This window comes from Electrophorus electricus, chromosome 4 (assembly GCF_041902795.1).
Source record: "Electrophorus electricus isolate QZ-2024a chromosome 4, ASM4190279v1, whole genome shotgun sequence".
NCBI lineage: Eukaryota > Metazoa > Chordata > Actinopteri > Gymnotiformes > Gymnotidae > Electrophorus > Electrophorus electricus.
In genome coordinates this window covers 9,605,418-9,619,437 of record NC_137500.1, presented here as the reverse complement: position 1 = coordinate 9,619,437, position 14,020 = coordinate 9,605,418, and the positions used below count along the sequence as shown (strand labels likewise).

At 40.7% G+C, this 14,020-nt stretch overlaps 1 pseudogene; it reads left to right on the top strand.

The window, feature by feature from the left end:
• The first annotated feature begins 5,372 nt into the window (after positions 1 to 5,372).
• Positions 5,373 to 10,930, top strand: LOC118240978 (uncharacterized; annotated as a pseudogene).
• The last annotated feature ends 3,090 nt before the right edge of the window (positions 10,931 to 14,020 follow it).

Below are 14,020 nucleotides of genomic sequence, written 5' to 3'. Positions count from 1 at the left end.
AACAATCAACAGGACTTCAGCTTTATTACACTTCAGCATCAGGAAGTGCTGATCCATTTTTTATTTTTTATAAATATTATATAACAGTAGAAGTTAGAGAAGTAGTGGTTGACAATGTGAATATATGCTGGGTATCATCTGCATAACCATTGAAATCAATATAATACCTCATATCCCAGTGGAAGCAAATAAATGATTAAAATGAAGGGGACCAATACAGACCCTTGGGGGACACCATGTAGAACAGCAATAGATGATTTCAGTGGAGTCAATGGATATAAAGGGTTTACTATTTTCCAGATATGAAGTGAACCAATTATGGGCCAAGTTGTTGATACCTGCTGCTGTGTCTGTAACTAAACATGCAAAATTAAAAGGGCAGAATTCCATAAACATTTTGCTCATAAATCCACTCTATAGCAAAAACTATTTAGTTGAAAAGAAAATATAAAATCTAGATTCAGGCATAGCCAAAATATCCCACCAAACTGCACTGCCAGAGAGGTGAAAATTAAAAGGACTCATCCTTCTAAAAAATAAAAGTAGGTAATTTATTATTATTAGTTATTATGGTTGATTGCCATTGGCTTTTTTAAAATGAATGTTCTACACAGTCCTACTGTTCAGTGCAGAAACCTCTGTGCTTTGTTTTTAAAACTCTAAATTATTCTATGCCCAAAAGGGGGCAGTGTGCTTCTTGAACTTGCAACATATTGAATGTGGAAAATGTCAGCACACATCCAAAACAAATTAATGTCCATGACTGCACAATTTAGAATGTGCATTTAGAGACCTCTCTAAGTACACAGTGGAAAATTAAATGGGCCCAGGGACTGTTTGCACAAAAAAAGCATGTATGGTTTCTCATCCATGTTAAGTCACACTGCATGTGGGATGACTCATCATGGGGTTCAAGAGTAACAATCATCATGGGGTATTATGACTAGCAATCTCATGCCATTGACAGGAACATTTAAAAATAACCTCTCTCAGTGTAACAGTGTCTCTATATCATGGGTGATACAACTGCCATGAGCTTTGGCTTATAAAGTTTATAAAGTATAAAGAATCCCAAGTTTAATTAATTGCAGACTTGGAGAGGAAGACCATGGTGAACCCCAGACTAAGGCACAGACTATGTAAAGGTCACCCTTTTATAGTTAATTGGCATCCTAATATGTGTGATCATTTGAGAAACCAGTTCAAATCAGTTCATAGATCACTGGAAATGGGCAACTTTCTTCAGAACCTCAATGATCAGATACCACTTCAGACCACCTGTGGGAGGGAACAGAGGGTTGTGGGAGTTTCCAAGACTTAATTAGCTGGATGTAATTTGTCTAGAAATGTTAGAATATGTCTTGATTTGAATGTGATTACTGTTCTAAAATTAGTTTGAATGCTGTACATACTGTATGAATCCAAGATAAAGTTGGAGTGGCATCTTTGAATGTCTCAAGAACTCCAAGTTTTTCTGCAAGATTTAACAGTACAACTACTTTTCATTTGCAATTTCTGAGCAGGTACGTTATACTGTTGTCCTGCTGTGCAACATTATGAAGACTTGAAATGACTGTGTTTCATGAGCATGTAAGGCAACATGCACTTGTATGGTACATTTCACATGAAGAGGAGCCCTTGAGGTATTGCTTACCACAGTCCACACTGAAGGTTTTGACAAGATCTTGGCTAGACTCACAGATTCCTCAAGCCAGACGTAGCAGGAATAGCAGAAGGTGTGTTTGAAACAGTTCTGTGGGTTCGGTTTAATGGTTAGGATATGTAATCTAGGGTGGGGTTTAAGGGTTGGACACACTTATGGTTTGAAATATGAAAATATTCTAAAACATGTTTATAGTCTAAAATGATTAGTCTGTCTAATGTTGAGTCCCAAGGCATTTCTGCACATATACTCTACATATTAATATGTGATCTTATTTTTTCCAAAGTATCACACAATTGCACATTCCCCTGTATATCACAGTGCTGAGGCTTCTTTGTGCCATGTTGCTTTTTCATTTTATCCTGTTAAAAAAGAGCAAGAGCAGATTATCAACATACAAATCACAAAAGCTTTTTTTAAGCTCAATCATTAAAGACTAAACTAATTTGTATTTATCTGACTTCTTTTTATCTACATGTTTTAATGTGAAAGACATGCAGGTACAAGTTGTGTTCTCCTGCTTCACTACATGCTGTGCAATATCAGTGATGATCACTGCTATCATGTCACAAACAGGTACTTCCCCAAAAAATTTCAAAATTAAAAGTATAGCTGGTAAAAACATCACCCAGACTGTGTTAACTATTGTGGAAAAATAAAATAGTGAGAGATTTGGTTGCTAATTGAATGGTGATGGATTCTATGAGGAGCAGGAGGAAAATGTTGATACCTACTGCTCTTAATGAACCATTAATATAATACCATTAATCTAATCTCTCTCACTTCAGTCACTCACTCACTCTCACTCTTATTCTCTCCCACAACACAACATCCACATGTACACAGCTGCCTCCACTCCTCCCTATTCCCTGGGCTCATTAATCATGACTATTTGAGGCTTAGAACATGGTTAATTTATGAGAAGGGAAGTATGTGAGAGAAACAGGAAGGCTGTCAAGCTATTCTGGGGATGTCTGGAATGAAGTGTGTTCATGAGAGTTGGCATTTGCTCAGCATTCTATAATCATACAGCAAATGTCGATCTGTGAAAAGCTTTAGATAAAGTTTATGCTTTAAAAGCTTGAAGCAAAAAACTCTGTGCAAAACCATGTTTCCACCACTGGGAACAGTGTAAGTGCCAATGCAGTTCCAGTAGCTGGAAAGACTCAATGCACTCCCACAGATAAGAACTGAATGCCTTTCATATGCCATAAAATAACTTATATTAACATCATTGTACTTTGTATTTCTAAACAAAACGTAAGATGTAGAATTTCAGTGAACTTTCCCATTAGCAGTAGCCTCTGTCTTAACTATGTGTAATGAGACATGAGTAACATGACAAAAATAACTGCATTCACTGCACATAAAATTTTGTCTGTCTATATTGTAAACATCTGATCAACATTTTATGGCAACATATTAATCAATCTAACCCGATTGGTAAGTAGCCTTGTCAAATGTTGCCTGGGAAAGTATGTGTTCCAGACATTAGTCTGTTTAAAGATTTATATTGTTTTAAATACATTGTGTGCATACACACATACATTTAGCTGACAATTTTATCCAAAGTAACAATCATGGCTGAGTACAACTTGAGCAACTGAAGGTTAAGGGCCTTGTACAGGGGCCCAACAGTGGCAAATTGGCACTCATACCTGTACCAACACAGACAACCACACTCACACCTACACCCACACTGACATCCACCCCACCTACACCCACACCCACACTCACCCATATACCCACTTCCACTTCCACACAGACGCACACACACAACTACACCCACAGCCATACCTACACCTACATACACCTCCACCCACTTCCAAATCTATGCACACACCTACACCCACACACACATACACTCTCCTCCACACCTAGATACACACACCTACACACACCCACACACACCTACATCTAAACCCACATCCACACCCCACACACCTACACACTTACATCCTACCCACAACACAGCCAGACCTATACCTACACCGGCACCCACACCTACACTTACATACACTATTCTGCTACTCTTCTGTCAGCTTTCTATGTCTAAGTATTTCCAACATGCCATTATTAGCTAGTGCACATCTAATGAATGGAACATGATCCAAGCGTGATGGGAAGTTATTGATTTTTTTATGTGAGTTGAAAAACCATAGGCTATAATTCACCTGCTAACAATTAGAGATGGGAAACCCTATTCCCATAGAAGTACTGTTGCTTCTGACTGAACATACACTCAGAAATGTACAAGTACTTTTCCTAAAATTTATAAAAGTAAACTAATCATTTCATTTAAAAGTACTCAGAATGTAAATAATTTTGCATTACTTTAGAAAGAAAGTTATTTTTAAAATTCTAAATTTGTTGTCATAAATTATAACTGTTGTCAGAAAGCAAAAAGGAAAAAAAAGAAGGAATTGCTATCAGAAATTGTTGATATCAAATGAAAAGTATCTTATCAAACTAAATCAAATATGTATAACTGTTTGTCTCAAACTACCACTTTGAACAAGCAAACAAATGTGTAATGACAGACATCACATTTTGTTACTCCTGCTGAAGCATTTACAACATCAAAAAAAAATTGTACTAATCCAAATTCATTGTGAGTATATGTCTGGGCTTCCAGAACGGTCCCACGGTATCCAACAGTGATAGCAATAGACTGAGGCAGGGTGGAGGATATGCCCACATTAAAATGGAGCATACAGTAATGCAGTATACTGTATAATATATGCTGAATAATCAAAGTGAAAGTGTGAGTGGTTTGTTTCAGGTGTGTCTGTGCTCTCACAGCTAAATGTTCCCATAAGTGGTTTACTGCACTATTCATGACAGTTCCTTTATCTAACAAACATTTAAGCACCAAAATAAGTGTGTGCTAATTCTTGTACCAAATAGATATTATATTATCTGTATATTTCTTGTACCATTTACATATTTACAATGTGCACAACAGCCTCCTCTGTGGGTAGGGGCTTTGGAGGAAGAGGTGGAGTGTGGAGAGGGAGGGGGAGGGGGAGCTGAAAATATATTGTGGAACCATGACATTCAAGAAACCAAATAATCGTTTTGTAATGTGCTGCTGATAATAGAATGTAGGGTTGGCAGGAACAGATCGTCCTGCCACAACAAAAATAAAACCCTGAATTCAAATAGTCTGTGTGCAAATATACATTTAGATTTTTTCTTCTTTCAATTCTTTTCTGCGTTGTAACATTTGCAATATTTAGGAAATGTTGATTTCTAATCCTAGCTGTCATGGGACGCACCCCTCCCCCCCCCCAGTCACGTGGTACGGTCCACCGCGTGCAGGGGGTTTCACCTTGTTTGTAACCACGCCCTTTGTAAATGAAGCACCTGTACGGGGTTTAATGTCTTGTGTCTTTTGTCTATTTAAATCTCTGATAGTGTGTGTACTGTGTTGGTCATTGTGAGTCTGCAGTTGTATGTAAATACTTGTGTGTAGTCCGTGTTTAGTTAAATGTATACGTGATGTCTGACGTTAATGTTGTGTGTGAGTGCCACAGTTATTCGTGTGTGATGTCAATAAATGTCTCACTATATCGAGGGAGTCTGTGCGTCCTGCTCCATGCCCTTAGGCACTAGGGCCAGCAGATTCGTTACACTAGCATTATACATTTTTTAAAAGGATAAGGCTCAAGCTTGACAGCACTACATTAGCACAACTAGTTACAGCGTAATGGGCTTAAAGAAACGTGGCGTTAATAAAAGCTCAGATCACAGGAAAGACCTAATATTCTTTATGTACCATGGCACTACTCTGACAAATGCTCTCAAGATCACGCGTGGTGGCTTTCTTCCCTCCTCCAATGGCATGCTGGGACCTGGTGTCTATTTGAGCTGGAGTTTACAGAAGGCTTCTGCTTACGCACATCATCTCCCACCTCGTGAAGAACAAGCTATTTTGAAGGTTAGAGTGCACGTGCATAAAGTGAAAAAGATTGACCGTCAGGGTCATCACCTCCAAAAGAGATGGCACAGGAAAGGATATGACACTGCATGGGTTCCACCCAACTGTGGAATGGTAGCTAGTGGGCTGGAGGAGCACTGTGTGTGGGATTCTAAACGGATCGAGGTCATAGAAATATTGAATCGGGATGGAAGCTTGAAGGATTTATCACCTCCTGTCCCACCCCCAACATGCCCAAGACCCCCAACAAGCTCAACACACCCAACAGCCCCAAACCCCTTAACACCCCCAACACCCCCAATATGCTCAACATTTTTGTGGTTGTTGCTTAATTTGTCCAGAGCAATATTTAATTTTTTACTGCACTTTAGTAATTTTAAATATCTTTACTTCACTTGAGTATTTTTGCACATCATACCTTTGACTTGCATTTTGTAAGACATGCATTTCATAAGACAAATCAGTACACACTACATTTTAAAACCAGGCTCGTTGTTGATTTTTTTGTCATGTTCTGGGCATCAGTTTAGTCACTGCCTTGTCTGTTGATTTTTTTTCTTGCCCTCAGAGGGCATATAAAGTACTTTTACTTTTTTACTTTAAGTACATATAAGAGTGTGTACTTCCATATTTGTACTTGATTTTTAAAAAGCTATGCTTCAACTTTTTACTTTTTACCGGAGTATTTGTTCTTTGATTTGAGTAAAGGAATTGTGTTCTTCTGCCACCTCTGAATAGCCAAAATATATTGACTTTGGCTTATATGACCTGTATAGAGAATCTACTTTTACATGAACTCTGAACACTACCCTGACAGCAAAAAGTTGTTTTGAAAAGAATTTTGATATTTTTGAGTTCTAGTGTAGTAAACATCACATCTGTCTGTTATGACTCTCAACTTTAATTCATTAGATTGAGACTGTTGAATGATCAGGTTTTTGATAAAACATTCCACCTAGTCCTCCCAACACCATTTGCAAGAATCCACCACGACTGGAGGAGTGTCTGAGGAGGAGCTACAGGTAGAGTGTCTGGCTGCTAGTGCACACGTATCCTTCATGCAGTCAAACACAATCAGGAACTCTGCAAAAGCAAAGGCAGATAAAGAACCACCACCAATGAAAAACTGCCCATCCCTCCTTTGCCTAAAACAGCTTACATAACAAAGACAATAAACAGAAGTTGGCAAAGGAAGAAAAGCAAGCTGAAAAAAAGAATTAGATTGAGTCCAGGAAAAACAAGTATAAACATTGGATCAGCTTTTCAGAGATTTTAGGAGCTACAGAACCTGAAAAAATTAAAACTGATGCCGATTTGGCTAGATTTCTACTTGACATGCTTGATTTAGTTTTTGATTTGATTTTTGAAAAAAAGAATAATTCACCCACAAAGCTAAAATAGTAATGGCTATAGTAACACTCCATAGTGCATTTCTCATTTATCTTTGATTCTGCAGTCTGGCTAAAATAAGCTTGTTTCCAATTCTTAAGTTACTGGTTAGTGTTGTTTTATTTGGATGTTGATGAAAATCTGTTTTTGAAGGCAGTCGTAATGGTTTGATGTTTATGTGTGTCTATGATCTAACAGCTAAATGTTCTCATAAGTGGTTTACTGCTTTAGAACTATTCATGACAGTTTCTTTACCTAACAAACATCTAAGCACTGAAATAAGTGTGTGCTAATTATTTTACTGAATATATATTGCTGTAGATTGCTTTTGTATAAAAGATTTATTTCTGCTTGCTGTTGTCCAGCAATGTTGACATTTTACAATGTTCTCTTCTGTGGAGAAGGGCTTTGGAGGTGGAGCTGGAGCACAGCTAAGAGGGAGGGGCCTGGTAATTTTCATTCAAATTATCAATCTTACCAACTGCATATACATGTCATCAGTTGGAATGTTTAAAAACTTCCAAACTCTCTCATGGCACTATTTATTCCCACAGCATACCAAACTACATTCTACTTATGCACTATACAAAGTGCAGAACTGTCTCAATAAAAGTGAAAGTAGAAGAACGTCATATTTCATTTATATATTTGTTTTGCAGGTAAGTATCAGAGTCTTGATGTTACTTAAAATGAAACTTTAATGTAGATAAACTGACGAATTTATTTGTGGATCTCATAGAATGAAAAGATTGTGGAACAATGACATTCAAGCGACCAAATAATAACTTCATAATGCTCTGCTGATAATGTAATGTAGGGTTGACAGGGACAGGCCTTCCTGTCTCAAAAAAACTCTTACTTCAAATATCTGTGACATCGACGGCACAGAAGGAGCAAGCGGCATGGCTGCAAGAAGGTGCTCTTTATTATCCATAGCTAAAGATATTTGTAAGTAACGACAGAACGAAAACAAAAGGTGAACGGACTTGGCTTAGATCTTCGGTCTTGTTCCTTCAAGTCGTAGTCCACTAATGTGCAGCACTGTCCTCGGTGACCTGTGGGTTGATATAGCAAAGGAGAGAAACAAGGAACAGGTGAGAGGGATTAGTAAATAGGTGTTTGGGAGCGGGGCAGGTGTTTACTGTGATCCTGAGCAGGAGGGGTCATGTCCCTCCTGCTGGAAGACCGGCCAACCGTGACAGAACTCCCCCCGAAGACTCCACCAGCCTCCTGGAGCACGGCTGGCCTGGCCGACGAGGAGCAGGCTTCTGCAGGTGCTCCCTGTGGAAGGAGGCAATGAGGTTGGGGTCCAACACTTGGGAGGCCGGTATCCAGCAACGCTCCTTGGGTCCTCAAGGTATTGCAATCCCGATCTCCTTCTCCGGGAATCGAGCAAGGCCCTCACCCGGTAGGCTGGCTCAACCCCAACCTCCAGCGGTGGAGGCGGGGCCCCTGAAGGACTCTTTTCCTCTGAGAGGGGACCTTCCACCACAGGCTTCAGGACAGACACATGGAAGACTGTCTATGCGGTAGGTAACCTAGTTCACCCGCCCGGTTATGGTGTACAGCAGCAGGGAGTAACAACTTAGCAGGAAAGAATGTTCAAGGATGGTTGAGATGCCTGGCACCTGGAGTCACAAGATTAGCGCATGAGAGAACAACGGAGAATGGTGGGGGTATATGAATTCATGTGAGAGAGAAGTTTGAGGCTTCTCTCCCTCAGTGCATAAGAGACAGAACCAATAAAGCTCGCTCATCTGCACATCTGGCACGAGTCCAATTGATTTTTCCTCCACAATTTGGCATAGTCGGCAGGATTGCACAGCTCTGTACCCCGCAACTGAGAGGGAGACGTCCATGAGGAAAAGATGAATATCCTCATCTCCTAAACCTCGTAGTTGAAGGGAGAAAGGAGTTCCAGAGACAGGATCCAGACTGCTGCAGTCAATCGTAGAGTGAACTGAGGGTAAGGTGGATCTGGGGGCTGTTGTAGGGAGGTCTGGGACCTCGAGGGTCTGGGACCCAGTGCAGTGTGATGACACTGGGGCAAAAGCGTAGACTCCAAAATGTGGACTGAAAGAAAACAGTGGCACCAGAGTCCCCTCTAGTTGACGGACAAGAGTGGTAAAGAGCCGACTCCAACGAGCCGCGGATGAGGACCACTCGGGAAAGTTTGTTTTAGTATGGAGGACAACAGGGTCAGTGTTGTGCGGATGACAGAAGCCAACTGAGTTAGTGGTAAACAACTTTCCAATATTGATATTAAATTGATTGTTTGATGCCTCTGATTGTGTAGAAAAAAAGAGTGAGAGAATAATATTATTATTGTGTAACACTAACGGGTTAATAACACATTTTATTGATTTCTTTAATTTTGATTTTATTATTGATGCAGTGATGGGTAACAACAAATGTAAGAAACAAAATGCTGAAACAGCTGCACCGTCAACACACATCATGCACACCACACCCTCCCAGCACACACACTCTTCCTCATATCCGAAGTTTACCGCACCTCCTTACTCCTGCTTGCCACAACTGTCCCTAACAGTGCAGGGTATACGTATGTCATTCCTGGTGGATTCAGGCACTGCAAAATCTGTAATTCCAGCTAGGGAATTAGATGTCCCGTTATCTGGGAAAACATTGACTATGGTAGGGGCCACTGGACACACTACCCTAGAGCATTACTCACACCCTCTCCCTTGCAAAGTGAAGGGGGTCGAAATTTCACCCATGCATTCTTAATGTCCACAGTGTGTCCAGTAAATCTGTTAGGATAAGATTTGATGCACAAGCTATGCATCGTAATTGAGTCCAAACCAGAGGGCCTAAAGGTAATTGAGTCTACAGCGCAACAGATGTACTCTGATAAAATTGAACCACTGTACTCATACCAGTGGATGATTGTGCAGGAAACCACCAGAACTGACTATGTGCAGGTGTCACATATCCTCAAACGACGTGAACAAAAAGGGGTAGAAGTAATGAAATTGGAAAACCTGCACTGTACCACATATGTGTCCGTAGGGCCTGATCATGAATATGAAAAGGAATGGTTTGGCAAAGAGCTCTCAGGAGAGGTAATTTGCCTCGATTATGTGTATTGGGGAAAGGGGAAGTGCGCAGCCTCAGTGATACTAGCCAAAGGCCCGCCTACTCACCAAAAGGAGCGTTTTGCCGTGCACTCTCAAATCCTCATGTGTCAATCACAAAACTGAGAGGCCTTGAATGGGAAAATTTGGGGCCCTAGGTTAGTGTAGAACAGGACGTTGCATGGGAAATTAATGAGAAATCATGTGAAATCATGTTAGGTAGTGATAATGTGTGATATTATCAAAGGGGGGAAATGTGAAATGTGCTTAATGCTTAAAAAAGGGGGAAAGAAATGTGACCTTTGCCCTTGTCTTGACCAATCTGCAAGAAAGGCAAATAGAGAAGTGATGCAAGTTATACTGTGTATGACTATGTATGTGACAAATAAACCAAACTTGAACATTAATGAAAGGAAAGGCAAGAGGTTCAAGAGGAAAGGCTGGAAGTTCACCCTGTACCATGGCACTACTCTCACAAATGCTCTCAAGATCACGTGTGATGGCATTATTCCCTCCTCCAGTGGCATGCTGGGACCTGGTCTCTATTTGAGCTAGAGTTTACAGAAGGCTTCTGCTTACCCACATCATCTCCCACCTGGTGAAGAACAAGCTATTCTGAAGGTTAGAGTGCGTGTGGTTAAAGTGAAAAAGATTGACCGTTAGGGTCATCCCCTCCAGAAGAGCTGGCACAGGAAAGGATATGACACTGCATTGGTTCCACCCAACTGTGGAATGGAGGAGAACTGTGTGTGGGATCCTAAACGTATCAAGTGCATTAAAATATTAATAGGTATAAAAGCAGTGAGAATTCATCACCTCCTGTCCCACCCCCAAGATGTCTAACACCCCCAACATGCCCAATACACCCAACACCCCCAACACTGCACCCCCCACAATGATCTGTGCATAGTTTTCATTATTTTTATTGCTGTCTTTTTTTCTATTTTGTTTACTCCTGCTGGAACATTTTGAAGTGTATTGTTATGTGTTTTCTCTTCTGTGTTATATAAATGTATCACTTAACACATTTTAATGTAAAGCACCAGGACATTTCCAATTCAAAATGAGAGTTGTCATCAATAAAAATGATCATGATAATAATCATGACAACATTATTGTTGTTGTTGTTTTGTCTATATAAGCACAAGTAAAGTAACTTGTAACAAAGTAAAGCAACTTTGGGTTTGAGAAATGCATTACAATAATGGAAGTTTTAGTTTAATTAAATTTTACTTAATACATATTGCACTATATGTCACAACTACCTGGCATTCTACTCTCCTAAGTACTAATCTAAGTTGATTTTAGTTTAGGATTATTGAAGTATGACATCTTACAGCACCCCTAAAGTTATCTGCATGTCCCATAATGGAATGGACCTCTGTCATGTTATATATACTATTGTGCACCACACTGTCAAGATCAAGTGTGATGGCTGTCTGAGGACATGTCCTTATAACAGATTTCCTCCTCTCGACCTCTCTTAAGGTGTTAGGATGTGTTGCCACTCATGTGTTCACACCACTAGCTGCCACATTATAGTGCGAGTGCAATGGACAGCACAAACTCAACCAGAGGCTTTAAAAAAGACCCATAGCACTGCGAAGTGCATGTGTCTGAAAGGGATGGACCATGCCTGACTATTTTCATGTAATCTGTTTTTCTTGTTTGTGTGTTTGTTTGCTTACTTGTTTGTAAATGGGCAGTGATCCGATGCACAGTTTGGAAACACAAAAACATGGTACTTAGCAGCATCAGTATGATGAAACGTGATGAAGAAATTTCTTAGAAATCAGGCCATAGTAAGATTGGAAGCACACTTCCTGGCACTGTTTAGACTTTGGCATCTGCTGTATGACTCACTGCAACTGGGCATGAACTAAATGACACGGACCCTGAAAATGCATTCATCTTTATATTAGAAGCATCAGATAGGATCTGACATAAAATTAGATTTTGGGGGGGGGGGGAAATTGCATTTGAGAATGTCTGGGCCTTGTAAGTATGCCAAACTACAGGATACTACAGCATTTTCATTTAGGAACAGTAGCAAATATTGTGCATCTATATTGGCCTCTTCCTTTAGATAATCTCCACTACTGTAAACAGAGAAACCTTAGCCTTTACAAGCTTTTGATGAGACTGTAAATCAATATTAATTTGCAGAGGAGAACACCAAAACATGTTGAATGTTTGATTCACATGCACACATACATATGCACACACACACACACACACACACACACACACACACACACACAACAAGGTCTGCGTCAGATGCAGGGGAACCAGGGAACTCTAATGAAGAGTGGGCTACTAGAATAGACAATAGAGAATAGAGAATAGAGGACTTTTTGCTACTACACAAGCAACCCCAGTGTGAGAGGATGGTATATGCATGTGGGATGTGGGATGCTAGGAAACCCAACATCTAGACTAACACCTAAACAACTAGAAGCTCAGTGTTCCAACATCCACAAGCAGCAACTGCTATCACAACTAGAGATTGACGAGGTACAACACATATACTATGGGAAGGGGGAGCCAGGACGATAGGTCAGAGGGGAGATATCATCAATAGGGAACCAAGACCCAATGAGTCCATGCATCAAGTTCAGCACCAGAGCAGTTGATCTGAGAATTAATTTCACAATGGACAAACTACCAAGCCAAAGCACACAAGGCCAAGTGAAGTACCTCAAAGGCTGTTGGAAGTTGTGAATGCAGTACTACAATACATTGATAATTGAGATTCACGCCATGAAAAAGAAGGTTGGAGGCGGGTGGTGAGAAGTTACCCAGCTATCAGAAATGCAGAAAGGCGTGATGAAGCTGCCTGAGAAGTATAACAAGCTGTCCACACCTGAGGCCTTGAAGATTTCCAAGCAAAGAATAACAGCTCTGGCTGCCTGCCTGAAGAGGTACACAAGAGAAGTAGAAACCAGGAGAATAAACAAGATGTTCTCAGATGAGCCATCCAAAGGGCACTCAGGATAATTTGGTGGCAGGATAATAGCATAAAATGTATCAAAGCTGGAGATTGCACAATCCTGGAAAAGCATATTGGAGAAGGAGGCATCACACAACAATTCCCCGTGGTTGTTGAACATGAGAGCAGACACAGCAACCTCCCTGAATAGGACCCAGTAACAATCCCACAAGCAGACATCCAAGCAGCTACAGCTAAATACCTACAAAGAGTGAGGCAAGTCCTGAGAAATTGGCTAAATGAGAAGAACAAGCTCTGGGCTATCAACACTTATGCTCTAGCAGTCATCAGATTCTCTGCAGGCATAATCAGTGGCCAAATGAGATAGAAGCTTCTCACAATAGACAAAGGGTTTCATCCCAAATCCAGCACTCTGTGAATGTAGACCAGGTGGAAGAAGGGGGGCACAGAACTAGTGAGCATCAGAGCCACTATCTAGGATGAAACAACCAAGATCCAGGAGTACACCAGGATGATAGCCCTAAGTGATGGAGTGCTTAGTGAGTACCTCAGACACCAGAAACCTGAGGAGAATGGGAATGAGGAGGAGCAGGAACATTCATCGGAGGATAAATCCTTCATGCTATGTAACCCCAGCAAATATTGGAAGTGGCTGATATGGAGAAATCCTACCAATGGCTGGAAAAAGCTGGACTGAAAGACAACATGGAGGCACTAACTTTGGCAGCACAGGAACAAGCTCTGAATACAAGATCAATAGAGGACCCCAGATGCAGGCTGTGCAAAAATACCCTGAGACAATCCAACAAAACTGCTAGTAGGGAGAGCATACATGGAACTTTATAACCAAGCGGCTGGCATAGTATACAGAAACGTCTGTGCTGAGTATGGGCTGGAAGTTCCAAGGTCAAAGTGGGACACACCCCCAAAAGTGGTGGAGAATGGCCGAGCCAAGATCCTATGGGACTTCAGAATCCAGACTA